The following is a 27,825-nucleotide window of genomic DNA, read 5'->3' as shown; positions in this document are numbered from 1 at the left end:
TCACAGAAGTAGAAATTAATTGCCGTGTAAGTGACTAGAGAAAGCAAAAAACTACATAAATGCTTATACACAATAATCATTAAATGTGCCCTTCAGAGCAGTGGCGGGAGAAAGTGGGGACTGGGAGAGAATTAAAAATGACACTTAAGTGCTGAGACCTCGGGGTGAGTCAGAAAACAATAAAATTCCTGTTTAAGGAAAAAGAGAGGAAAGAAATAACCCGGGTATAACAACGTATAGTATATATCTAGGGGCAAGTGCAGGGAGCCGTGCTTTTCTCATGATAGGGAATACGTAAGGGAGATCCAAAGAGATACTGCCTTTCTAAGGGGAAAAAAAGAACAGAAGAAGGGATACTGGCAAGAGACTGAGTCACAGAGGGGAAAGCCCAGCACTGTGAGGGAACGAAAGAACAGTACTTACCACTCCATGTTTTTCATAACCTCAGAAAAGGATGGCCCAGTTTATAAATGCACAGCTGTAAACAAGACACGCCTCGACGCATGACTTGATCACGAAAGAGTCAGAACTCAAAGTTCAGGTTTGTTAAAATATATAGACAGTGTGCGCACACAAACACACACACACTTCTCTTTCTCAAGTTTTAAAAAAGTGTATCTGCTTGAGTCAATTGGAATTTGAACAAGAGCAATGAATGCTTTTTAGCTTTACTCTGAGCCTGGCCATTGAAAATAATTCAAGTTACCAGAACACATTCTACATTTCACATTCTGGCACTGCCCTTGCGCACAGATTCTGAGGATGCATTTCTATGCTTACAGCACACATTATTCCCTGGTGGTGTGGTCTGGAAGATTGTGTACATCTAACCACCTGGGTCCAGCTTCTTTGAATTGCTCTGAGCACTTCTCATTTACCAGGAAAGAGTCTCTTCTTCTGTGTGATGTATAATAATGTGAAGCTCTTTGCATGATGATCAAAGAATCAGCTAATCAATGCTAAATTAGATACAGATAGAAACACTCCAGTTCACAGGTCTGGCCGATGTAGTAAAATCCACTTTAGAAAATGGAAACCCTTAAGTCTCATTGCAGAGAGTTGATTCAAAACAGATCATCCAGTCTCTGTATCAATCAAATAAATGTATATGGACCTCCATTATCATAAAATGTATATATACACAATGAAATATTATTCAGCCAAAAAAGCATGAAATCCTGTCATTTGCAACAACATGGAATGGAATCGGAGGTCATTGTGTTAAATGAAATAAGCCACACACAGAAAGAAAAATATCACATGTTCTCACTCATATATGGGAGTTACAAAAGTGGATCTCATGGAGGAAGAGAGGAAACTGATGGTTCCCAGAGGCTGGGAAGGGTAGGGAAAGATGAGGAGAAGCTGGTCAATGTGTATAAAAAATACAGTTAGATACAAGGAATAAGGTCTAGCACTTGAAAGTACAGCAAGGAGAATATAGTTAACAATTTACTTTACATTTCAAAATAGCTAAAGAACTGGAATGTTCCCAACACAGAGAAAAAATGCCTATAGCAATGGATGTACTAATTACCCTTATTTAATCATTACACATTGTACACATGTATCAAAAGATCACATGTACAAAAATATGCACAACTATTATATATTAACCAAAAAGTTTTTGTGGAAAAAAGGCAGATAACAGATATCTGTCACTTTTCTGGATTTCTTCAGGGACCCTGCCGTCTATGGACTCCAAGCCAGAAAGGAGACACAGGGAAGAAAATGTATATACTTTTGGGCTCAAAAACCAAATTAACCCAGCAGGAAATGGGTTTGCCCTTCTCTGAACAACGCTATACCTCCCTGATGACACAGATCATCCCCCGCCTTAGATAATTTTTATTTGTGTTTATGTCTTAACTCTCCTACTATTTTGCAAGCTCTTCACAAGCAGGACTGCATCTTAGTATCTTAGCTGAGTAATCGCTCGTGTTTTAACAAGGGCTTTATATTTTCCCAATATTCCTTCACATGCACTAATTCATTTGGTCTTCATGAACCTATCAGTTAGGTGGGGCAGGCACAATTATTATTTTTCTCATTTTATTATTTTTTCGTTTTATACATACAGTTGAGATTAAGAAAAGTGAAATGAATTGAAAGTTACATGGCTACTCAGCTTAATTCCAGAGTTCAGAAAGAAGCACATTGATCTAGGTTCCAAAACTAGGCCTCCTTCCTCCACACCTAGCTTTTCCTCCTGCCTTCCCACATGCCACCTTATATGGCTGGTGGTCAGCCAGGTGCCCACTACAAGAAAGACACCTAGAGAGAAGAACAAAAAAGAAGAAACATAAGGCAGTTAAAAGAGAAAAAGAGATCTTTTTTTGTGTGTGTGTGAGATGGAGTCTTGCTCTGTCTCCCAGGCTGGAGTGCAGTGGCACAACCTTGGCTCACTGGAACCTGTGCCTCCTGGATTCAAGCAATTCTCCTGTCTCAGCCTCCTGAGTAGCTAGACTACAGGTGCCTGCCACCACGCTCAGGTAATTTTTGTATTTTTAGTAGAAATGGGGTTTCACCATGTTGGCCAGGCTGGTCTCTAATTCCTGACCTTGTAATCTGCCTGCCTCGGCCTCCCAAAGTGCTGGGATTATCACATGAGCCACTGTGCCTAACCATGTTTTTCTAATCTGAAAAACCCCTGAACACTGTTGTTAGATATGAAATCATGACTGTCTTTTTCTCTCCATAACACAGTCATGAGAAGTGCCATTGTCAGAGGAAACAAAAAGGTGTGCGTGTGTGTGCAAGTGTGTGCACATGCATTCTTTCTTTAAAGAATAAAGTGAGATTATGAGATCAATGGGATCACTGATGTTGGAATGGGGAGAGCCCTCAGGGGGCATCTGTTTCACTGTTGCTAGAGACATCCTCAGAACAGAAAACTGGAGCCTGTTGGGGGATGCTCCTGGCAAAGTGACTACTTAGTTATAAAGGAGTGGTATTTTGGGCCATCTACCCTCTTATCCAGTTACTGGCCCTTGGTAAGAGAGTAGATGAGAAGGTAAAAACCCCCTGTTAGATAGAGAGATAAGAGACTAGAAGTCTCCCTACACAAGGAAAAGGCAGTGTCTTAGGTAAGGATCCCCACAAGCAAAGCCTGAGAGATCAATTCCAAGGCAAATCAGGCACTTAATGGAAACACATGAGGGAGTGAAGAAAGCAAGAGAGGGCAGGGGAAAAGGCAAAGATGTGGATTTAGAAGTCGTGTGATCCCACAGGGAGCTCTGGGGTCATTCTGCACAGAGATAAGGGTCTTGAGCTGCTGTACCTCAGCATCAGGTGGTCACTGGCCAAAGGCTGCCCCGTGGCATGGAGGCTGTAACCTCCCAGGCATCTCTGGATGAGGTAGATGTCATTGTTAAGGGCATTCCTCCAGATGGTGCAGATAGGAGGATCTGGCAGCCAACATCTGCAGCACCTGGAGGACAGGGGCACTAGCCCTGTTAAGGGGGCCTGGGTGGGGCACTAACACCTTCTACTATAGGCTGCTTCTCACACCTACAGGAGCTGAATTCCAGGTAGGCGGTCTAATTCAGAGCTGGATGCCCTCTCACGGGAACTGTGCCATGGGATCCTCTGCCTGGGATCTGCTGTATTACCCCCTACTTTACAAAATCATATCCATATGTTTCTGTATTCTTCACCTTTAGTGAAACTTAGAGACTCTATATTTGTTGGTGTCTTTCAGTCAGTCACTACCTCCTTATAACAACACATGCAACAGACCTCACAATTCTGTTTTCCTCCACACAAATTTCTATTTGTATATCTCAAGGAGAATGGGGTCAATAACTCCCAAAGGCAACCCATTCTATTTTGCTCTTCACTACATGTTGGTAACTTTAATAAAGTAAAAATCTATTTCCTTATTATTTCCATTCACCAAAAGGATGAAAAATAGGTCTAATTTTTAGATATTAAATACCTTCTCTTCTACAGGTGAAAGAGCCACAGTTCAGATTATTCCACCATGTAGGACATGCCTGTAAATCTGTTTACCCATCTGGCCCCTACCCAGTGAAGAAATTCCAGTCTGTCCATGACCCCATTTAAGGAGGTGCCCAGAACTACCCAGCCCTCCGGGAGTCAGGTGACCCACATAGATCAAAGGAGGATTATCCTTTTTGTTTGGGACACAGCAGTTCAATTAATGCAGTCTAAAATTAACTTCATGATTTAAATAAAGCCTACTCTATGATCCATTATACCACTGATTTAAACTGACTCGTAAATAAACAAATCTACAGATATTTGCATATGCTGTCTGTCTCAACCCAACTTTTGTTTCTAGATTGATTTTTTAAAAACTTAAATATAGGCTGGCCAGGCATGGGGGCTCACACCTGTAATCCCAGCATTTTGGGAGGCCGAGGCGGGCGGGAGGATCACAAGGTCAAAAGACAGAGACCATCCTGGCCAACATGGTGAAACCCTGTCTCCACTAAAAATATAAAAATCAGCTGGGTGTGGTAGTGTGTGCCTGTAGTCCCAGCTACTCAGGAGGCTGAAGCAGGAGAATCACTTGAACCCGGGAGGTGGAGGTTGCAGTGAGCTGAGATTGCACCATTGGACTCCAACCTGGTGACAGAGTGAGACTTTGTCTCAAAAAAGAAAAAACAAAACAAAGGAAAACAAAATTTAAGTATAGGCTTTTATATCTATTCAATTAAAACTTAATGTTGTTCCATCACTCCAACCTGAAATGATCTTTCCAGGTAGTAATTCTGTTACTCGAAGTATGTGCCATGTTTCCAGGTTTCATGCCAATCATGATATTGACATATATATTATCTATTATCATCAAAATCATTGATAGAAAAGAAAATCTTGATGGGGCTAAGAGTGGATCCTCATAGCCCATCCTTAGAGACCAGCCCCACACAGGAGCCATTCTAGTGCACACACAGTTTGATTCATGCTTTTTTCAAGACCCAGCCTAAATGTTATGATCAATACATTTCTTCAGACATGTATTCTTATATACTGAGTTGTGAAGAATACAAAATAATTTATAAAATATGTGTAGTTACATGCATTTAGTAGAATATTAAAACAGAATATGAAGCCAGTAGTAGTTTTACAAATAAAAATAATCCAAGGAGATGAAGGCCAAAGATAGAATATAATTTCAGAATAAAAAGTTCATTTTTTTCCATGTAGAAGAAGTTGGCAAGTCTGAGGGGGGAAAAGGATTGATGACTGGCCTCTGGATAGGGACCCATGGAATACAAATTGTATTAAGGGAAATGGGTGGTCAGGGATAAGAGAATACAACAGACTAAATGACTATATTAGTTATCTGTTGCTGTATGACAAATTCATACCACATTAGCAGCTTAAAAGAACAAAAGTTATTTTACAGCTTCCATGGGTCAGGAGTCTGAGCTTAGGTTAGCTCAGCCCTTTGTTCAGGACATCACCAGGCTGAAATCAAGGTGTTAGCTAAAGCTGCAAACTCAGCTATGGCTTGGGTCTCCTTCCAATCTAACTGGTTGCTGGTGGAATTCAGTTCTTTGCAATTGCAGGACAGAGGTCGCCACTTTTGCTGGCTGCAAGCTGAGGGCTGTTCTCAGCTCCTAAAGGCCACCTGCCATTCTATGCCATATGGCCTTCTCCACTCTATGGCAATTAGCTCTTCAAGGCCAGTAGGGTAAACACGGTTCGTTCTGCTAAAATGGAGTCCTATACTAAGTAAAGTAGTCAAGGGAGTGATTATCCTATCACATTCACAGGTCCAGGTCAAGCAAAGAGAGGAGATTAGAGACACTGTGTACACCAAGGGGTAGGAATCTTTGGAGCCATCCCAGAATTCCACCTGCCACAGTGACTTACCATGGCTGAGGCATAGTAAGGATCTGTGGTAGAAGAGGAACCTGGAGAGGACTTCCATGCCTTGCTATGGAGTTTGAACATTATACTGAAAGTAATGGAAGCACATTAACAGATACCTCTCCCTTTGGGGAGGTACAAGAAAATGTTATCAGTAATAGTGGTTAAGAAAGTATTCTAGGAAGCATGGCGTTTAGAGAGAGTATTATTGAATGAGCTGGGGCAATACATGTAAAACATAGCATAACCCATATATAAACTTGATTCTGTTTATAGTTTACTCATCCTGCTTGCCTATAAGACTGCTATGAGAAAGCGAAGCTAAGCTACACCTTGCCCTGTTGCCCTTGTGATTAAGTATGCCCTTCACGTATAGCAACAGATGAAACAAAAACATTTTTGCATCACTAGAGACTCTTTCCAAAACAGAAACACCATATCTTACTCCAGTCCCCCCATCCAAAAACATTTTAAAAAGACTTGAGCTTCTTTCCTGTGAGTTGCTGGCTCCCTCAAGAAAAAATATTTATCTCTGACTTTAGAATACAGATATCTGCAGATATGTAAGGATCCAGACAGGTAGGATAAGCATGTGAGAACTGCTGCTTTTTGACCAATGAGGAGTTTGAACAGATTAATGGTAACTTTGTGGGCTATTTTTTTCCTTTAAGTACCTGTGGTATTCTTTTTTCAGGGACTCCTGTGCTTCTAAAGGCTGGACAATTCTCCAAACATTACAAGTAAAAAGTACTTCAATGTTCAGTTTGTCTTTGAGTTTTCCATTCACAACTGTGTCTATACCTTGTATCCTCAAGAGCAACCACAATGTTTATTTTTAAATATAATAATACTATCTATAAGCTACTTATTACATGTCAGGTAAAGCACTGATCTCAGAGCTTCATATCCTCATAATCAAATGAGGAAACCACAGCATAGAAAATTCAATTAACTTGTTGGGGTTTACATAGGTTGCTAATGGTGGAGCTGGGATATGAATCAAGGTAGCATATTCTGCAATGGTTCACAGTCTTGGGGGAAAAAAAGGCACTTACTACTCTTGTAAGGGTGACCCTTGAGGCATTCAATACATGATTGCTGATTAGCAATGACTACTTTTGAGATGGCAGAGTCAAAAATATGTTAAAACTAAGGTCTAACCACCATAAGATTATGTCATAGAAGGGACACAGAAACATTAGGATAAATAAATCCAGGAGGAAATTCTTAAAAATAAGTCAAATAAACCTCAGATCTATGCAATAAATCAAGAAAAAGAGAAAGAAGCACACATATAAAAATCTTAGAAATTATAAGAAAATACTGTGTTCAATTCTTGCTTACTACTTTAGAATATTAACAAAAGGACAAATTTCAGGTATAATATGAATTACCCAAATTGCCACAAATAGAAGAAGAAACACTGAATAGATGAATTGATTAGAGAAAGCAATCTGTAAAAATCTGTAAAAGTTATAAAAGCATTATCTTGTTCAAAAAGTAATCCTGATACAGAGAATTTCAGAGGAAAAAAAAATGATGATGAAAATATAATTTCCATAGGTGCAGAACACAGGACATGATAAAATCTTTCTAATCATTAAATACAATTCACATAATTTTGATATCAAAACTAATAAGATAGCATAACAATTCAACTAAGGACCAAATCATTATGAAAATTGATGCAACAATCTCAAACAAATATGGAATACAGCAGTAAGTTAAGGAAACATTTCATCAGGGCCAAGTAGGCTTTACTCCAAGAATAAAAAGATGATTAAATATTAGGAAATTTATAATTATAGTACACCATTTTAATAGATCAAAGGCAAAACTTGCACAATAATTTAAAAGAAACTATGATACTCTGTATCAAGTCTGATATTAAACACATTATAAATAATTCTGACTGGATACTCATAATATCCTCACAAGATATTTACATGATTACCTTCATATTACAGAGTAAGAGACTGAAATTGGAAGGGAACAAATAAATTGCTTAATGTTACACAATTCTAAGAGGAGGAGATATAATTTGACTTCTGTTCTGTCTGGCCATGAATCCCATGCTCCAGCTTCCATGTTATATTCTCCTTTGGATAATAATTTACTAAAATAATCTAAAAGGCATTTTATAGTATCCCCAAACCCAGTTTTTTATTTAAAAAATTCTCAGCATATTAGGAGTGCAGTAAAATTCCTTTAACATGGTTAGAAAAAAATCTATCATCAAATAAATAGCTGTTAAAATCAGAAACAAGATAAGAGTAGAATGCTAGTGAGTATTTTGAACATTGCTATGAAAATTCTGGCTAATATTATAGTATATAATCAACAAAGAAGAGATACATTACTTGGAAAGGTGAGAGAGTCATTATTTGATTATTATATAACTGTTTATAAATAAAACTGAGAATAACTAAATGAAAAATAATTAGCATTAACAAATAAATAGAATCAAAAATCAAAATATTAAAAGCAGTAGCTTTCATATTACAGTAACTGCCAATTAGAAAACAATATTTTAAATAATCTCAAAAGTAATTACAAAGTATCTAATACTTAGGAATAACCTTAAAAAGAAACATGCAGGACTTCTACAAAGAAATGATTTTTTGGTCACATTACATAAGACTTGAAAACACAAAGAGATATTTTGAAATGACTGACAATTGTAAAGATGCAAACTTTTCCCAAATAATTCATAACTTGCACATAATTCTGTACAAAGTACACCAAGTTGTTGTTTTTTTTTGTTTTTTTTTTTTTTTTTTTTTTTTTTTTTTTTTTTTTTTTTTTTTTTTTTTTNTTTAGGCAGGGTTTCACTCTCGTTGTCCAGGCTGGAGTGCAATGGCATGATCTTGGCTCACTGCAACCTCTGCCTCCCGGTTCAAGCCTCCCAAGTAGCTGGGACTACAAGCGTGCACCACCATACCTGGTTAATTTTGTATTTTTAGGGGAGACAGGGTTTTACCATGATGGTCAGCCTGGTCTTGAACTCATGACCTCGAGTGATCCACTTGCCTCGGCCTCCCAAACTGCTGGGATTACAGGCATGAGCCACCACGCCCAGCCCAAAATTTTTTAAATTTGAAAATTAATTCCAATATTTACCTTAAAGAATCCTGAGATAATAATTGCTAAGATAAATTTAAAATACAGAAATATGAAAGGGTTAGGGGCCACCATATCAGAAACAGACTATAATACAAATTATAATGGGACATATAAACTATAATATGGTTCTGCTACAATAATCAATAGATGGTTATGGAAATGGAGAGCCCAGATACAGAAACATATATACTAATTAAAAGATAAATTTAATCACAAATCAGTGAAGACAAGAGCATTCATTTAATAAATGACATCGAATTAACTATTGAAATAGTTTAAAATATATGCTGCTGTCTCATACTATATGTTAAAATAATACAAATAAATTTTATAGTAAATTTTAAAATAAAATAATGAAGGATTATATAAAATACAGGTGGTTATTTATCAGCTATTGAACTTAGCAAATAATTTCTAAACATATAAGTAGTGAAATGTATCAGAGTAATAGTGGATTTGACTGGAGTAGCAAAGGTGAAACACAGTCATATATCAGAGAGCATAATGCCCAAAAGACAAATACCAAACGGGAAAAATAATTTCCAGAGACATAACACACAAAGATAGTTCATAAGCAAGATGTTAACATCTCAATGGATAAATGGGCAAAGAACATAGATCAACAAGTTACCAAAAATCCTTATAATTATCCATAAGCATTCAACATTTTTAAAAATGATTAATGCTTAATGTTGTTGAGTGTGAGGAGAAATAGTCATGACACTGACAGGTGTATAAATTAATATCGTTGGCCACATGTAAGAAGAATTGTTAAAACATCCATGCCCTCTGGTTGCCTCTCCTAGGAACTGTCCAATAGAAACAATTAAGAAGGTGGCAAAAGATGTAATACAAGGCTAGTCAAGGTCATATCATTCATTCTAGGCAGAAACAAAGACATTCAACCATAGAGGTACATCCAAAAGTGCAATATTATACAGTCATTGGATAATCATGTTTTGAAAAATATTTAATGTGATGAGAAAATTTTCCCAGTCAAGTGAACATAAATAAGACATAAACTTTGTCTAGACCACAATTGTGATTCTGTGACGTAATCACATATCCAAAGAAAAAAACTGGAAGAAAATATGCCAAAATGTTACAGCTGCTATCTCTGAATACTAAAATAGGCAGTTTTTATTTTCTACACTGAATATCAGAATAAAATTTATTAAATAATATAAACAATATTGTCAAGAGAAATCAGAAGCTGGACACACTAGTTATGATCTTCTAAGGAAGTAAGAAAGCCTTTGCTTTTTTTGTTCCTCTAGTTTTACTGCATGATCTCAAAGGAAAATGAGTGTCCCATCAGCCATCTTGGCCTCTGAAAAGAATTGTCCCAGAAGCCATCTCTCTATCAGATCTGGCTAATTCTTTCTCTGCTCCTTCCACTCTGGCCTCTTCCTGCTTACCTCTGCCAATCTCTTTTCCTTCCACTCAAATTCTGGTGGCAACAAAACAGAAAGGAGGTTTGGAGAGAGGTCAGTATACTGAGTTATTATCAAGGGAATTACGTGTGTTTGAGTGTTTCTGCAAAAATGCATTCTGCTGCTGCTAAATTATCATTCCATAACATGATCTACATTGGAAAGATCTTTTTCAAAAAAAAAAAAAAAGTATACTCTTGAAAATTCCTGCAAGGCCTCCTGTGATTATGACATCAGAAGTCTATTTCTCCTTCACAAGTATAATTCATGGAGCTTTTTGAAACCATCTCATGTGATCACTCAACAATATTCAGGAATATTTATGGGGTGCCCTTTATGGTTCTGGGTAATATAATGTGAGTGTGGGCAGTGAAATCATGGTCCTTGGAGATGTCCACACCTTTATCCTGAAATTTGTGAATAAGTTAGCTTCTGTGGCAGTACTTATACATGTGATTGAGGTAGGGATCTTGAGATGGGGAGCTTATCCTACATTATTTGGGTGGGCCCAAAATAATCACAGAGATCTTTACAAGGAAATAGGCAGAAGAGTCAAGATAGTTGTTGTCCTTGCAAAGTATTTTTTGCAACTTCCCAGTCTCCCATGATTACAGGGGACACAGTTATGCAAATATGGCCTCCATTTTTATAAGAAATGAAGGAATTAAAAGTAGATGGAAACTCTATAGCAACATGTATTTTAATTATAAAATTAGTAGGCACAGACTCCCCTTTCCAATTAGTTTTTAAGTCAAATCAATCAAATTTCAAAGAGCTGTTATGCATTTATTTTTAAAATTTAATTAGGAAAAAAAGTGAAGCAATTAATGAATGTTATCAATTATAATACATTACCATGAGAAAACCCCAACAACCCTTAAGTATGATTGAATATTTTGTAGTCTGTAACAATGAACTAGGTTTAGCCATTTTAAAACATTAATGCCTGAGCTTAAAATAATCTCAACAACTCAAACAGGTCTAAGTGAACCTGCAGTGAACCTAGGAGATAACTTTGTCATGCTATGCCCTTCTTTGAAGTAATGGGAGGGTTTGATCTCAGAGAGAATACCTTTCGTTTCATCTTGTCCTGTGAATATGTCAATAAGTTTAATTGTCAGCTGTTCGTTTTCATGATGACACAGGGATATCTTTACTTCTGTTTATCCTGTGTATAATCAGAGGCAATATGACCCTTTTCTTTGAAATGAATGATTTCAAGCTTAATGGAAATTTAAAGTACTATATAACAAAACTCTAAAATCCTGGAGGGGAGTCCTGGAGAGAAATAGGTGAGGAGGCATCAGAAAATAAATGACCAATGAAAGCCAAGAAAACTCGAGAGTCTGACCATTTTAGTCCATAGAATGTATGAGGGGTCAGTGCTCGGCAAATGGGAGGAGATGGGGAATGAAGTTTTCATAATTTAATGATCACCTACATGGTATTGGAGGAATTTGAATTATAGAGAGAAAAGTAATTGCTTCTTGCTGACCATCAGGATTGTTACAGGTTTCCAGGAAAGAGAGCAGGAGTCATCACGACCACTTCATTTGGTAATTATTTATGAAGTACCTTCCTGCCCTTGATGACGAATTCTCTCTTTCTTTGAAACCTGCAGCAATCTTCTTGGTCAGCAAGAAGCAACTACTTCTTTCTTTATGGCTCAAACTCTTATGATACCATTTGGGTGACCACTGAATTATGAATCCTTCTTTCCACATGTCCCATTTCCCGAACCCTGACCCCTGACACATTCCAAATGCAGAAATGATCAGATTCTCTTGAGTTCTCTTGGTTTTCACTGGAGATTTATCATTAAAGATGGAAGTACAACTTAATTTTAAAAAGACTCAGATATATGAAATAATCAGCATAATCACATAGAAACACAATTCAGGGATCAAAATGCTATGGAAAAAAATCTTTTAAAAGTCTCCATTATAAAAACAATTACTGCTCAACTCTGAGAAAAGCAATAATACCAAAAGAGGTTAAACAGAATGAAAGGTACAATGTTGGTCATTAACGATTACTTTAGATAACTATATAAACAGTTTTTCAGAGGCACTTGTTATCAATTAGGAAAGCTAAAATACACAGATAAGCAGGCCTTGTTCTGCTTTCTTCCATTGGCTACAGAAGCAGCCTAGACAGGGGCCTTTATTAAAATATACTTGTATACCTCCCATCTCGACAACCTAAAAGTTCATTTCCTGAACATAAACACAACCCATTAAGTACCTGTCATGAGGCTACAAAACATATAAAAAATCTTGGTCTTTGTTTTGGTCTTCAGTTTGTTTGGCTAAATGTATATTAAATGTTCAAGCGTCAGCAAGTTCTGGTTATGAAAACTAATATTCAAACATAGAAATGCCCTTTCAGAGAAAGAAAACCCCTGCCACTGGCTTTGGAGAGGAAGGGGAATACAAGCCAGTGGATGACAGGGAAGGACTCTGTGCCACCAGTTAAAAATAAATGACAGAGGAGCCCATGCAAAAGCAGGCCAGAAAGGTGCGAATTTAGAGAATGGCAAACAAAACAGCCAAAATAAGGTCAAGGACAGATGTAAGACAGAAGAAGTCAAAGCAGGAATGGATTGAGTATGAAGGCAAAGGCAAAATTCTGAATTTGACAGAGGGAGTGATGGGTAGCCACGTGGCTAGTTAGAGGGTGACTGTAAAGTTGGCCAATGAAAGACAAAGTATGAAAGGGAAAATCAGTTCTTTAGAAATGATTATTAAAAATTCTTGAAGGCAAGCTACTTATAGGCATATTTCAGTACAAGTACGGTGAGCACTGTATACCAATATAATGAATGTTCCTTATTTTAACTCTGTTCTCAACTATTGTCATGGATTTCACATATATATGACCCATTTCTGACATCAGGGAAGGTCACTTTCATATTAAAATTCAATATGTTCACCACTGTCACATTAACTCTCCTCAGGAAGGTCCGATGGCTGGTTGACAGAAATGGGCATTTTGGGAGGAAATTCCCAGGACCATGTAACCCAGCTGGAGAACACCGCTGGTGGAAAGACAGCAGTACTATATATTAACTCAGCAGGGAAAATAAATTTTTCTTTCTGCTTATTAATAGACCAACATTTAGTCCAACAGCTCTAATTTGCCATGGAATTTTTGACTTTCCCTCCTGAAAACTGAAAGTCATGTTAATGGTTTCCTGCACAATGCTTGCCTACAAATTCTGTGACTATTTGCATATGGTTTAGGGATGTGAGTGAAGATTTTTCAAAATAGGGAAGACGGTCTAAAGACTATTAGCCTTATCTTTTCACTAAAACCCAAATATGGGAGACTATCTTAATTCAAAGGAGGCAATATAGTGATAAGCTTTTCTGTGCTGGTTTTAGTAATAACTTGTAGTAATGAAAAAAAAGAAGATGAAGTTTGAATGAATAATAGGAGATTTAAAAAAGATACTATCTTGGCTTTTAGGTTCTTAGTGGGACTTACTGCTTTGATTTATAAGTAATAATCATAGAGGTAGAAATGAGACAATCTAATATCTAAGCATTCAAATGAACATTATATGAATGAATGAGGAAGGAAGAAAAGGAGGGAAGAAGGAGGAAGGGGAGAAGGAAGAGAGGAGGGGAGTTAGCTGGGAAGAAAACAGAGGAAGGAAGGGAGAGAAAAGAAGGAAACTGGACCACTTTAAAGAAAGCATCACAACTTAATATTTAAGATTCTAATTTTATACAACTCATTTAATTATTTAAGAAAGAAAATTTGCATGGGTATAATGTACAACTGTAGCTTAGAGAACATGTGATATTTATTCATAGTCTGAAAAGTCTTTGTATTTATTCTTAGGAAATAAGGACTAAATACTCAAAAAACAATATTCCTGCAGAGAGGCAGGTAAATGAACAGCAAAACTTACAGCAGACCCCACATTTACACATTGGCAACCCTCACAAAAACTGATTTGCCCTGATGTTTATTTCCTCTGAACATTTACTTATGAGTGTCAAAGTCTGAAAGAAACCTAATTACAAAAAGTGACATTTTCTTTCCATTTGTGCATTTACGTACATATTCTACATTTTTCTGAAGCATTATTTATTTTTTCTTTTAAAAATGTCCCACCTGATTTATCTATGAGGTCTTTCAGTCTCAATTCATGACAACCTTTATACTTACTGTTCCTAAAATCTCAAAGACAAGTTTCTGAGTTATGCAATAATGAACTTCATTCTTTTGTACAAATTAAACCAGGTGTTATAAAGTGTAGGTAAATGAAAAACTGGGGTTAACAAAAAAACACCAATCTATAGTAGGCTCCGCTTTTTTTTTTTTTTTTGAGAAAGAGATTAAGGTGCATACAGTCAACTGGTATGAAGGTCACCAAACAAAATGTTGCAATCTTAAAGTGCCAGTGTGCCACAGCAGCTCGGGTCTAATCCATGCAGCTTTTTCTCTTTCCTTTTATTGTTTCAGAATCATTCATCAATGTGTATCAGGAAGTCTGTTATATTTGCAGCAAAATGTTCTAAAATTTAGACAAGTTTTTCTTTAAAGTGAAATCAAAATGGTTAAATAATGAAACTTTAAAAATGTTGTTTTCCCACACCTGGCTTTTGTTATAGCAAAAGTGACCCACAAGGTCAAAACTCCACAAGTATTTACTTGTGATACATATGAGCTGTGACAAGTCTATCCTTAATTATTTATCCACTTACCAACGATGTCTAAATTACCAAATTATTTCAGTTGGAGATTTTCAGATATTCCTGGGAAAGAGTTGAGTTGAAAGCTACGAGCCACTACACGTACCTTTCTTTCTTTCTTTTTTTTTTTTTTTTTTTTGAGACAAAGTCTCACTCTTGACCCCCAGGCTGTAGTGCAATGGTGGGACCTCAGCTCACTGCAACCTTCACTTCCTGGGTTCAGTGATTCTCCTGCCTCAGCCTCCCAAGTAGCTGGGACTACAGGTGCCTACTACCACGCCCAGCTAATTCTTTTTGTATTTTTAGTAGAGGTGGGGTTTCACTATGTTGGCCAGGCTGGTCTTGAACTCCTGACCTCATGATCCTCCCACCTTGGCCTCCCAAAGTGCTGGGATTACAGGTGTGAGCCACTGGGTCCGGCCTACATGTACTTTTAGCTTTCAAAAGTCAGAGTCAAATCAGAAGGAAGAATTTCTGGTACGGGGACCTCCATTCGCTTCTGCCTGCTCCTGACCTGCTGTTTTCCTGTTGGCAATGACAGCTCCTTGTAAAGCAAATAGCTCCTCACTCTGAATGGAAACTCTCATCTCCTCACTCCATGTTGCAAGCACAGAGCTCCCTGAGAGTCATTTAGGTAGTGAATCAGACTCTCAGCCAGTAAGCACAAAGCTGACCTTTAAACCTCAGCCTTTAATAGAGCATTGGGTTATTTTACTTTGTGTTTGCTCAACAGTGCTGGGGTCGAAGGGCCGGGTTTACTGACATGGGGTGAACTGGGGAACCTTGCTCCAGCTCCCATGTTGCAACTGATAGAAAAGGGTGAGGGGCTGGGCTGGTAGGAGCCTAAACCCCAACCTCAATTGTGCCCAGTATCACAGACGTTAGAATACATTCTGAAGTTGTCAGCATTTAGAGATGACTGGATTACACCAGGCTGAAGACTAGCCCTTAGCTACCAGCTATGGGAGAAATGAGAAGGAGTCTTGGGGGCTGCGGAGTAAGCATTCACCTTTTCCCAGTACAGATCTTGAGGTGAAAGAAGAAATCAGTAATACCGATTCTGTGTTTATTTAAACATTAATATTTAATTTCTCATGGGTATTTGTGCATTGGTTTTGAATTTTAAAAATAGTGCATTAAAATAATATTTGTTGTGATTGCTTGGATTTTTGACACTCCCTTCTGTTTGGTGCCCAAGGTGCGTGCGTCACTTGCTTCACCCTAGTCCTGGCCCTGCCCTGTCACTTCATGGTTTCCATCCAACATTTTCATCTAAAAATCTAGGCAGGCTGGGGGGCGGGGGGGAGATGCTTACAGTGGAGTTGAGAAGGAGAGAAGTGTCCAAATCATCCCAGAAAATCATTACTGAGCATGTAGTATGTGCCAGGTGTACATTCCTTTGGCCCTCACCTATGAGGATGGCCTACTAATCTTCTGCAGAGAAAGATGAGGCTCTGAAGAACATGCCTCCTTCCACTTTCCTCCATCCCAGGAACTGGCTCTATAAACCGCCTGGCGCTCAAGCAGGAACCTGGGGACTGTCCATGACCCCTCCTCTCTAACCCATTTGTAACTATTTGTGGTCACTCAAATAGTAAATGGAGAGATAAATTTCAAAAGATAGTCTGTTTGATTACAATGTTTACACTCTTTTTCCTATATCTGCCACCTCTCCCAAGAAAATTGGGCTCGTTAAATTGTCCTGACATCCTATTGGTTGGTCCAGGACAAGGTTGTATTATTTATAACTGCTGTTTTGCAAATTTCTCCAGTATATTTCAGTTTGATTTTGAATATCAGCTCTATCTCTGGCCCAAGACGCTACTCTGAGCACCAGATTCCAGCTGCCTGACATCTCCACTCAGATATCTCACATCCATCCAAACAGCTCCAAAATAAGATTCTTGATATTCCCCTCAAATCCTCATTCTCCCCAGTTTCCTCCATCTTGAGCACTGGTACCACCAAGTACCTTGTACACAAGCCGGTTACCTGTCAATTGTCTTTGAAAGTTCCCTCCTCTTCTCCATCCAAACTATCACCAACACTTGTCTATTTAAGTAGTCAAAACAATTAACAGCAGCAGTAGTTCTTAAAGCATTCACTATGTGCCAGGTACTCTTGTGATGCATATACACCATTATTAACTCATTTGATTTTCATAACAATTTCACGTCATGGCACCTATTATTTCCATTTAATGGTGGCACAGGAAAGCTAATTTGCCCAAGGTCACACAGCTAGTAAGAGAGGAAATTAGTACTATAACCCAGTCATTCTGACTTCAGAACATACACTTTTAGCCATGACACTTCAGCTCCAAAACTCCCAGGTCCATTCACCTGACTCGTTTTCCACGCTCCCATTTTAGTTCAAGCCCACTCATTTTAGCCATTGCTTATTCTAGCAACTGCAAAGATCTCCCAAGTGGTCATCTTGGTTCTATTTCCACCTCGTTTCCACACATCAATCTTCCTGAAGCAGCTAGCAGGATCATCTTAAAGTCTATATTGGATCGCGCCATCTCCGCTGCTAAAATCCACAAAACCACTTAACTACTTTCTGAATAAATTTCAAACTCCTTCATGTGGACTCTAAGGTGTATGTGAACCGGTCCCTTCCCTTTTCCCAGATTTTGTCTCCTGCTCTTCCCTACCTCACCATCTTTCTATTTCACTGGCCTTCCTGCCCATCCGTAAACCCAGCAAATTCATTCCTGCCTCATGGCCTTTGCACACGCTGTTCTCTCTGCCTGCAGTGCTCTCCTCCCCCTCAAGACTGCTCCATCAAATCCTCAGTGTGTGTCAGGGTCCTTTCTTGACCCCTCTCCCCAAACTAAAGTAGCCTCTGTATTATTTTATCTTAGCACCATCTCTCTTCTTTCATGGCAATAAAAACTCATTTAAGGAAATATAAAATGGAATAAAAATTTTGCAAATCACATCTCTGATAAGGAACTTGTATCTCGAATATATAAAATACTCAATAGTGAAAAGAAAATATAATTTAAAAACAGGCAAAGGATCTGGAATATTACTAAGCAATCTAAAGAAATTAATTTTATTGATACGTGGTATGACATGATAACCTCTGGAAAATTAGGCTTAGCGAAAGAAATCAGTCACAAAAAGCCACATATTGTATTATTTCATATATATGAGATGTCCAGCAGAGGGAATTCATAATTCCTACAAACAGAAAGTCGATTAGTTGTTGCTGAGAGCTGGAGAGGGCAATGAGGAACAAGTGTTAATGAGTGTGAGGTTTTTGAGGGGAGTGATTTAAAATGATCTAAAATTAATAGTGGTGATAGTTGCAAACAGAGACCATACTAAAAATCACTCAATTGTATACACTTTAAGTGAGTAAATTGCATGGCATGTGGATTCTCAATAAAGCTGTTTAAAAATACAACGGAATATAGTTTTTACTGCACTTTAAAATGGACCTATGTTTGGCATTTACGAGGCAGGCGTGGCTTAACTGAAAAGTATATACAACTTGCTTTTGATAGAAGAAGATAAGTTTCAGACAAAACTTCCTCACAGAGAATTTATAATCTCTCTCTCTCTTCTCATAATTCCTAGTCTCTTTTGTCTTTCTCTAGAGGCACTGTTGAAATCCTAGAATAAGATTTATAGAATTTATATGCAACGGGATATAAGAGATAATGTAGTTTCTGATTGTAGAAAAAAGAAAACATACTCAGAAAGAATAAACATCCTTTCCAAGATCACAAAGATAATGAGCATGAGAATCAGAGCTTTCCAGGTCAAAGCTTTATTTTTTAGTTTTCAACAGCACCATAGAAAATGTGGAGTAGTGAATGGCATTTTCCAAAACATCTTGGCCAAAGTTGCCAACAATTGACAAGGATGAAGTCTACACATAATTGCTTTTTATTGAAGTCATTCCCTCAGTAGCCCTTGACTGAGTGCTTGGCTTGTATTAGTCACTTTAGGAATAAAGACTTCCTTTTTTTTTTTTTTTTAAGACAGCAATGAGTAGGAAGTTTAGATTGGAGTCTCTCCCTCAAGAGTTAGGTCTTCACAGGTGCTGAACACTTAACACAAGTCACCTCCATTACTCAGTCCCTAAGAAGAGATGGAAGCCTCCTAAGTGGGATGCTGAGTTTGATTTTGAATTCTCTCTTCAACCATTTCAGCATAAAACATTCTTTTCCACTCCTAGATAATACGCCTTCTCTATCTTCTCTTCTCTGTCAAGCACTTGGCTTTGAGATCCTGAGAGGTCTTACTTAGTTTTGGGTCTTTGATTATCTCAGGTTTTCTTTTGTCAGCATCAGTGGGAAATAAGAACTGAAAAAATGATTTTGTTTTTCTGTGTTTCTGTGAATTGATAATGGAAGTGTAACTTTGGTTAAATCATTGCTTTTGATTTAAATTAAAACACTGGTATCAACATAATACTTTTAAAAATAATCAAACTAGTCAATCTGTTCAGATAAGCATTTGACCTCAAAAGTTAATTTTTTACTTCTATATCCCTTGGCTACCTCCCCTTTCCAGCATTCCTCTGTTTCAGAAAGTTTAAATTGCCTAAAAGAATTCTGGTTTCATTCAGTGGGGTCTTTTATTAATAGGCAGAGAAAAGAGAACTGTATTATAAGACTCAATGACATATAGGATGGATTTTTCCTACTCCATTTCATCTGGCTGATGACAAGAAATGAATGTGTCCATGTTCAGTGTTGGTTTAAGTGGGCTGAAGAAGGTGGGGCCGCTATTTTGACATCACTATAATTGCTCAACTCTCTGAAATATATTTTTAAAGGATTTTATCAGCTGCTTCACTGAATTTCTCTGGAAACTGCTACATTCTAACATGATCCTATAAAAAAGCACATAATCTTTTTAGATTTCCAGAGCAAATAATTTAAAAATAAGTTCAGCCAGGCATGATGGCTCATGCCTATTATCCCAGCACTTTGGGAGGCCAAGGCAGGAGTATTGCTTGAGGTCAAGAGTTTGAGACCAGCCTGGTCAACACAGTGAGGCCGAATCTCTAAGAAAAACCATATTTTTTAAATTAGCTGAGTGTGCTATCACACACCTGTAGTTCCAGCTACTACGGGGGCTGAGGCAGGAGGATTGCTTGACCCCAGGAGGTGCAGGCTGCAGTGAGCCATGATAGCAACACTGTAATCCAGTTTGGATGACAGCGTGAGGCCCTATCTCAAAAAAAAAAAAAAAAAAAAAAAAGGTTGAAAATATTTACAAAGCTTATAGACATGCATTCATTCAATCTGTTTTGGTTGTCACCATATAGAAATTCTTGAAAAGGCAACCAGGTTTCTCTCTATTACACGGGACTACGAAATAGAGTTTTGTATGTGATAGTGAATGATAGTAATAAATATGTTTAACATCTTCCAACCTTCAGTGACCAATCTGTATACTATCTTATACCAGATAATTAATACTCACCTTGTATACAAGATTATACAAGATAATTCAAAATAATTAATACAAGATAATTAATACTTACATAAGATAGAATACAAACTGGTTACTGAATATAAGTATTGTTTTATACTTATCTGATATTATTATAACAGATAGTATCTTATATAGTATCTTATTATATAAGATAAACTTATTAACAATTTTCTTTCAGCGTTTCATTGGCCTTATTATATACTATCTTATTATATAAGATCAACTTCTTAATAATTCTCTTTCAGAGTTTCATTTGGCTATTCGTTAGCATCTAACCTAGGTAGAGAGTAAAGAGGCAAAGTCAGTGAACTGTGATTCTATCTAATTCTGATTTTGCATTCCAGAAAAAGTTTAGGGGAAAAGAGAATAAAATTAGTGTAAATGGCAATGTTTTGGGCTTTTTGGTATCATCAATTGGCAAACTGCCCCTAATTGTGTTACTAGTTAAGCTTTATTGGACTACGCAATATTTACAAGGGAAGAAAAAAGAGGAGGAAGAAAGTATTAATTCACAGAAACTTGATTTAATTGACAACAGTTAAAAACCTTAAAATTTCACACAAAAATAAAGATTTCTATTTTTTCTTCTTGAAAAGGTGTAGTTACCCTAACTAAGCCTGTATTACCACAGGACAATACTGAGAGGTAGCTGTGCTGTTTAGGCAAGGTATACTCACCCTTCACCTTTTCCTGGCCAGCCTTGCTAAATTCTTTTTCCCACCTTGTCCCTAAAGGCATTTTGTCCATGAAACTCTTCTGATTTAGACCATTCTCCCTATTATTCCAACCATTAAAATGAACACTTGGCATTTGATTAGCAGGTATAGATGCATAAAAGATCAATGAGAGAATATATGTCTTCTAGTCTGACTCTGACCTGGGAATCTAATATATCTTCCTAAATAAGAAAATACAGCACAGGTACTCACTTTTTAAACTATTTTCATCAGCTGACCAAAAATCTGGACCTCTCTGACATTGCCTTAAAAGGCAACAATCTAATGACATGTGAACAGAAACCATGGGTTTAAAGAACATTTCTGAAAATACTATATCTTTGGTATCTGCACAAGTGTTTTCTCTGAGTGCTTTCATCTTTCCTATTTTATTTTTTCTAAAAATAGAGTTGTTTTAATATCAATATGCCATCAAATAGTCCATAGATTACCAGAGAAAAACCAAGAAACATCAAGAGATGGGAATATAAGTCACTGCATAGCTCTATACTTCTCTGAAATTGCTCATCAGATTTCCCAGTGACGACATTTGCCTTTAGAGTTAGCCACATTTGAAACCTATAGGAGCTCTTCAGAGTCATGACAGTAGCAATTATTCAGTAATTGCTTTAGTGTCTTAAAAGCAGAGCTTCTCAAACATGAATCAATCACCTGGGCATCTTGTTAAATGAAGATTCTAGTCCAACAGGTCTGGGGTGGGGCCTAAAATTGTGCGTTTCTGACAAGTCCCCAGGGGAAGTCTATGGGGCTGGTGTAGGGTCCACACTTGGAATAGGAAGGTTCTAAAGAAATATAGCATTGTAGAAGAAAAAAATTTTTTTTGAGGCTAAATGACAGTAGTCATTGTGGGCTGATAATACATGCCAGACAAATTATCTCAGCATCCTTTCTTGTTCCTAAGAGTTGAAGTAGCCAAATTTGGTTGGCTGTGTCCAAGCTCTCTTTAGAGATCCTGAGCATGCTGAAGACCCTGTTGTGCTGGGTAGTTCTGAAGCACATAAGACCACAGAAGAGCTTTTTAATGGAATATTTGCAGTAATCTCTGAAATGCTTACAGAAGATTGCAATTTGGCCTGCAGTTTACATTCAGAATAATTGCCTTTGGAGATTCAAAAAATGAAGGAGCTTTGAAGGATGCCCCATTTGCAACATCATTGCCTCTCAACGAGTTAAACATTTTCCATTCTTTCAGTCCACTCAGTGGGGTCCTAGTTAATGCACTCATTGCCAACAATTTAGCTTTAGTTTCAATTTCCTCCACCAAACCTTTTATAAGTGGTAAAGCTGACTGAGTCAGATACCCACTGCCTCCCTTACAGTGCAGCAAATGTATCAGCAACCTGGAAGAATGTTCCTCCATGAACGCCCAATTTAACTGAGGAGTAATTTAAATACTGAGAAAATTAATCTCATACTATTAGAAAAGAAGAACCAAACTTCAAACCAATAGTCACACTACAGAAAAGATAATACTTAGATAAAGCCTCAGATGTCCATGTAGGATGGCCTTAACCTTCAAATATGTTAAATATAAATATTCTAAAAGAAAAAAAATCAAGGTTTAGTTTTTATAGGTACTTATAAATATTTTTATTTGAAAATGTATTTGTTTGTATTTTGGGGGCATAATACCACATTCTTGTTAATATATATATATTTTGAGACAGTTTTGCTCTTGTTGCCCAGGCTGGAGTGCAAAGGTGTGATCTAGGCTCACCGCAGCCTCTGCCTCCTGGGTTCAAGAGATTCTCTTACATAAGCCTCCCGGGTTCAAGAGATTCTCTTACATCAGCCTCCCAAGTAGCTGTGATTACAGGCATGTACCACCATGGCCAGCTAATTTTGTATTTTTAGTAGACAAGGGGTTTCTCCATGTTGGTCAGGGTGGTCTTGAACTCCCAACCTCAGGTGATCCGCCCACCTCGGCCTCCCAATGTGCTGGGATTACAGGCGTGAGCCACCACACCCAGCCTCCTTATTAATATTTTTACAAGACATTTTGGTAAATAGAACAGTTAAATTTTAGCCATTCGATTCTAAGAAATCACGTCAAACCCTATAGGTTAGTCAGTGCCTAATATTTTACCTGCTGTCCCTATTTCTGTGCTTCCACTTCCTCTAAAAGAATATTATTCTATGTTCGTTAAGGATGTTTTATTTAGCACATTTTTAAATGGCTTTTAAGAATGTACTATTTGGTGAACTCTGTCATTTAAACAGCAAAATGGAAAGGTTAAAGTGACAAGCTTATCTATGTGAGATTTATCTTCCTAAAAATACAAGAAGACTATTATTTCTTTTCCTGTTTTATGCCATACTATGGTATAAAACATGAATCTATGGGGTTAAATAATAAAGCAAACATCATCAGGAACATCACAGAATTCAGAAATGATCAGACAAATTGCACTAAAAACAGTTTACTCTCAATCATCTGTGTCAGTGAAGGGAAAAGTGACAGAATACATTCAAACCACTGGTTGGTTTGTAATATTCATGACTTATTATTTTTGCACCAGATTTTTTTGTGTTTCCTTAATATGTTGCACAGACTAATATTTAAATGATTTTTTTCATTCCTTTAATCTACTGTAATTGAAGGGAAGAGAACATAAAAGCTTAATTTTATAATTTACTAAGTAATGACTGGCTGTCTTGAGAATTATTTGTCTGTGAGATTGTAGCTCCAGAGTTTTGCTTTAGTTATGACTGAGTGTCAGGTACTAACATTTCTAGAGGTCTCATTCAGAACTTCCTGGTCATAGAAAAGATGGGGAAAAGGTAAAATTTGTAACAAGTGCTTCTAGACATCTTAGTTTCTATTTACTAAGATTCTTCTCCAGACAAAATGTCACAATTTTAGTTGATAAACATTTCATGTGTTCTCTTATAGGGTTATGTAACTTCACGTGACTCTTTTAGGGTTATTTGTATTTTAGCAGAAGGTTTGCATTTTAACAGAAGATTCCAAAAGGCTGGAAAGTTGTAAAGCCCTAAAAGTATAAGAGCCTCACTGGTCAATCGTAGGGGTTTGCAGTCTAGAGGCTATGTATCCTTAAAACTTAATTCAAAAACTGCACACATGTTTTTATGCACACCATTTTCTAGGCACCAGTACAGACTCTTAAATGGTTCTGCAATCCCTAAAAGGTCAAGAACCACTGCTAACAAAGGAATATGAGTTATTAAGAAAAAGAATTCATCAGCATCACTTTGGAGAGGTGAGCTACAGTCTTGGGTTTTGAAGGGAGGCAGGCCTGGGGTCAAGTCTGTAGTTTGCCATTTACTCATTGTGCCACCTCAAGCAAGTTGCTTAACTTCTCTGAGCTAAGTTTTTTGCCTTTATAAAGTGGAGATAAAAGTAGCACCTGCTTCAGTGGGATGTTGTGAGAATTAAGTGTAGTGTTTATCAAGAGGTTGGTACATAGCTGGTACACTGTATAATCTCAATAAACAGTAGCTGCTACTCTTAGCATTCTTAGTATTTTTTATTTTTAGCATTATAAAATACATTGTGAAGGTAAAGGACTTATCTGCCAAGTTAAGGCAGATTATTCTAACTCTTCATGCAGCTGGCTAATAAAATAGAGATGTGGCTAATTAACTTAATGATTAATCCATCGTTGACCAAATCAAAGCTTAACAGATTTGTTCTTTAAAAGTGATCTGATGTTATTTACATTAACTATAAGCCATCTAATCTAGTGAAATGAAATAATTTTAGGTTTTAAATATTCTCTGGTCTTCCAAGAATTTCCTAAATTATAGAACAACTACGATGTCTATACTAAGGGTGTTTCATATTAGCATGAAAAAAGAAGCATGAATTTATTGCCAGCTATGACAACATCTTAGTGTTAAAAAACAGATGTCTTCCCAAATGATCATCAATGAGACTTATTAGATATTATGGTACATCTATAGCATAGATTGCCATGCAACTATTAAAAATAATTTTAAAGAATAATATTCAATGACATGGAATAATGTTTATGACTCATTTGGTAAAAAATGATGTCCAGAAAATTATGTAAAGCCTGATCCCATTTTTGTACAATGATGAGCACAGAAAACTGCCTAGAAAGAAATACAGCAACATTTCAACGGTGGGTGGCAAGACAACAGGTGAATTTCTAAAATGAGCATTCATTACTTTGTCATCAGAATAATAATAAAAAGCATCAGAAAATAATGGTCAAAAAAAAAAACTTTTCAGGAGCATGTGATCCCAAAAAGGGTCCCAGAGGGCAAGGACTTGGGCTTGAGCCTGACACAGGAACATTTAAGTGATAACTTAGACAATTTGCCTCCTTTCTTTGGGGCCAAATATTATTCCTTAGAATTAAAAAGGTTTGACTAAGTCATCTCTATGTCTCTAATCTGACATTCCAGAATTGCACGTGGTATGGCCACATGTTGCAGGAAAGACTTTCCCCTCTAAGTGGTGCCACAAAAGTGTCACTGGGGTGGGATTCTTTTATTTTCAATATTTCATGTGTTGTTGATTAAAAAAAAATAAGATGTTATCCCTTTGATAATCAAGAATAAAATGAAAAATCATTTGAAATGAATAAGTATGGGCTTATCATAAGTATGGACTCACAAACTGCACAATCTAGCACATATTATACCTTTAAATGGACTGACATTTTATTTGACCTAAACAAATCAATTTTAAAATTACACAATTGATAGCCTCAATTCTGTAAAAAAAGACAAGTCAAACAGAACAGTCTCCTGCTATGAGAAGACGAGTTTTCAAGAAAATTCAGACAAGTAGTCCTTCAAATTAAGTTGGATCTATTACTCGCTGCATTTCAGGAGTAATGGATTGCTGAGGTCATAGCCCTGTTCTAATCTATTACGTATTAGAAAAATATCTATGTGATTAAATTTGTTCTGTGGTGATACATAGTAAAGAAATCAGGTTACTTGGACCTCCAAAATCAAAACAGAACAAAACATGTTTTAAACTGCTACCTTTTGGCTCTGTGTTTAAAATGAATGTGCAAAACCTGACTTTCCATTGTCCTTGCAACATACAGAGGGGAGAAAATTCTTCCTTTGCTCCTGCCCAGATTCTTCCCCTTGGAACCAGTGGGCTCTTCAGATGCCAATGAGGAGTTTCCTCGAGGTGCTTTTCAAATGGCATTGAAAGACAGCAGCAGTGACCCAGAAGCCTGGGAAAAATACCCAGTTTCTCAGGCTACCAACCCTACCCTCTTTTGGGCAAGGCACCCAGCTGAGTGGAGGTAGTACCCAAAGACTGATCTGCTTCTATGCATGAGCAAGAACAATTTTCCACCCACTCCATGTAACCCCACTCCTGTCACTGCTGTAGGGTTACACAACTGGCTTCCGTCCTGGACAGAGGGGAGACTCATCCGACAGTACCTATTTGGGCTCTGCTATTGACAAACAGGTTGATTTGGCCTGATGAGTAAGAACATAGTACTGTTTCCTGTAGCCGGGGCTGGTTAAGGGAGAAGGGAGAAATATCTGAAACCTTCACAGAGTGTTAAGGGATTAAGATTTCTATGTAACTTTGTTACTAGAAAAAGTGTTGAAAGGAGTGGGGAATGGCTTTTCTCTTCACACCATCTCATTTCTAAATTTGATATTAATCTTTTTATTTTGAGACAGAGTCTCATTCTGTAGCCCAGGCTGGAATGCAGTGGTGTGATCATGGCTCACTACAGCCTCCACCTCCTTGGCTCAAGCCATACTTCCACCTCAGCCTGCCAAGTAGCTGGGACTACAGGCACATGCTACCACCTCTGGCTAATTTCTTGATTGTTATTATTGCAGGTTTGTAAATGCAGGGTCTCCCTATGTTGCCCAGACTGTCTTGAACTCTTGGACTCAAGTGATCATCCCACCTCAGCCTCTCCGAAATGCTGGGATTACAGGCGTGAGCCACCCTGCCCTGCCTAAATTTGATAATAATCTTTCAAAGACCCCCCCCGATATTATATTTTTCAAAGGCACAGGTAATTATGTTACCACTACATGAAGCAAATGTAAAAATAAAATATGCTGCTTGGGGAATTTTCACTGTGATTAGAAATTGCTTCAAAAGTACATTTGATTTGGACTTAGGGTCTCATTGTAGACAAACTATTTCCCAGGAATTAGAAAGACAGACTTGAAAGCAGTCTGTCAGCAAAAAGCATTGCCAACTATCCTGTAAGTATTAATGAACATCCATGAGTGCAGAACTATTCATTTATATCACAGTGCCACCACAGATGATACTGAGGCAGTAATCTGTTAAATGCTATCCCCTTTGTAAGAGTTATTGACACTTTAAAAATGCCAATAAGAACATTCTTAAGACATGGTTGCATTATCTTGGTTAATATGGCATATTTTGACACAAATGCACAGATAAAAATAAGTCTATGACAGTAATACCTTAGCCCAAATAATCAATGGTGATGACCGTCTTTCTAAGTTCTTGATTAATATTTCATTTTGTCTAATATGAATACTGGCATTTTAGCTGTATTTTAGCTAGTAGTTATCCAAT

The 27,825-nt window shown here is 37.3% G+C and overlaps 1 protein-coding gene across 5 annotated transcripts in view; it reads right to left on the bottom strand.

Moving 5' to 3' along the window:
• THRB (thyroid hormone receptor beta) overlaps positions 1–27,825 on the bottom strand; it is a 373,141-nt gene that overhangs the window by 314,051 nt on the left and 31,265 nt on the right. The window lies entirely within an intron of this gene.

Source organism: Cebus imitator, unplaced genomic scaffold, assembly GCF_001604975.1.
Source record: "Cebus imitator isolate Cc_AM_T3 unplaced genomic scaffold, Cebus_imitator-1.0 Scaffold351, whole genome shotgun sequence".
NCBI classification, from domain to species: domain Eukaryota; kingdom Metazoa; phylum Chordata; class Mammalia; order Primates; family Cebidae; genus Cebus; species Cebus imitator.
The sequence above is the reverse complement of the archived record's forward strand: the minus strand, read 5'-3'. Positions and strand labels throughout refer to the sequence as shown.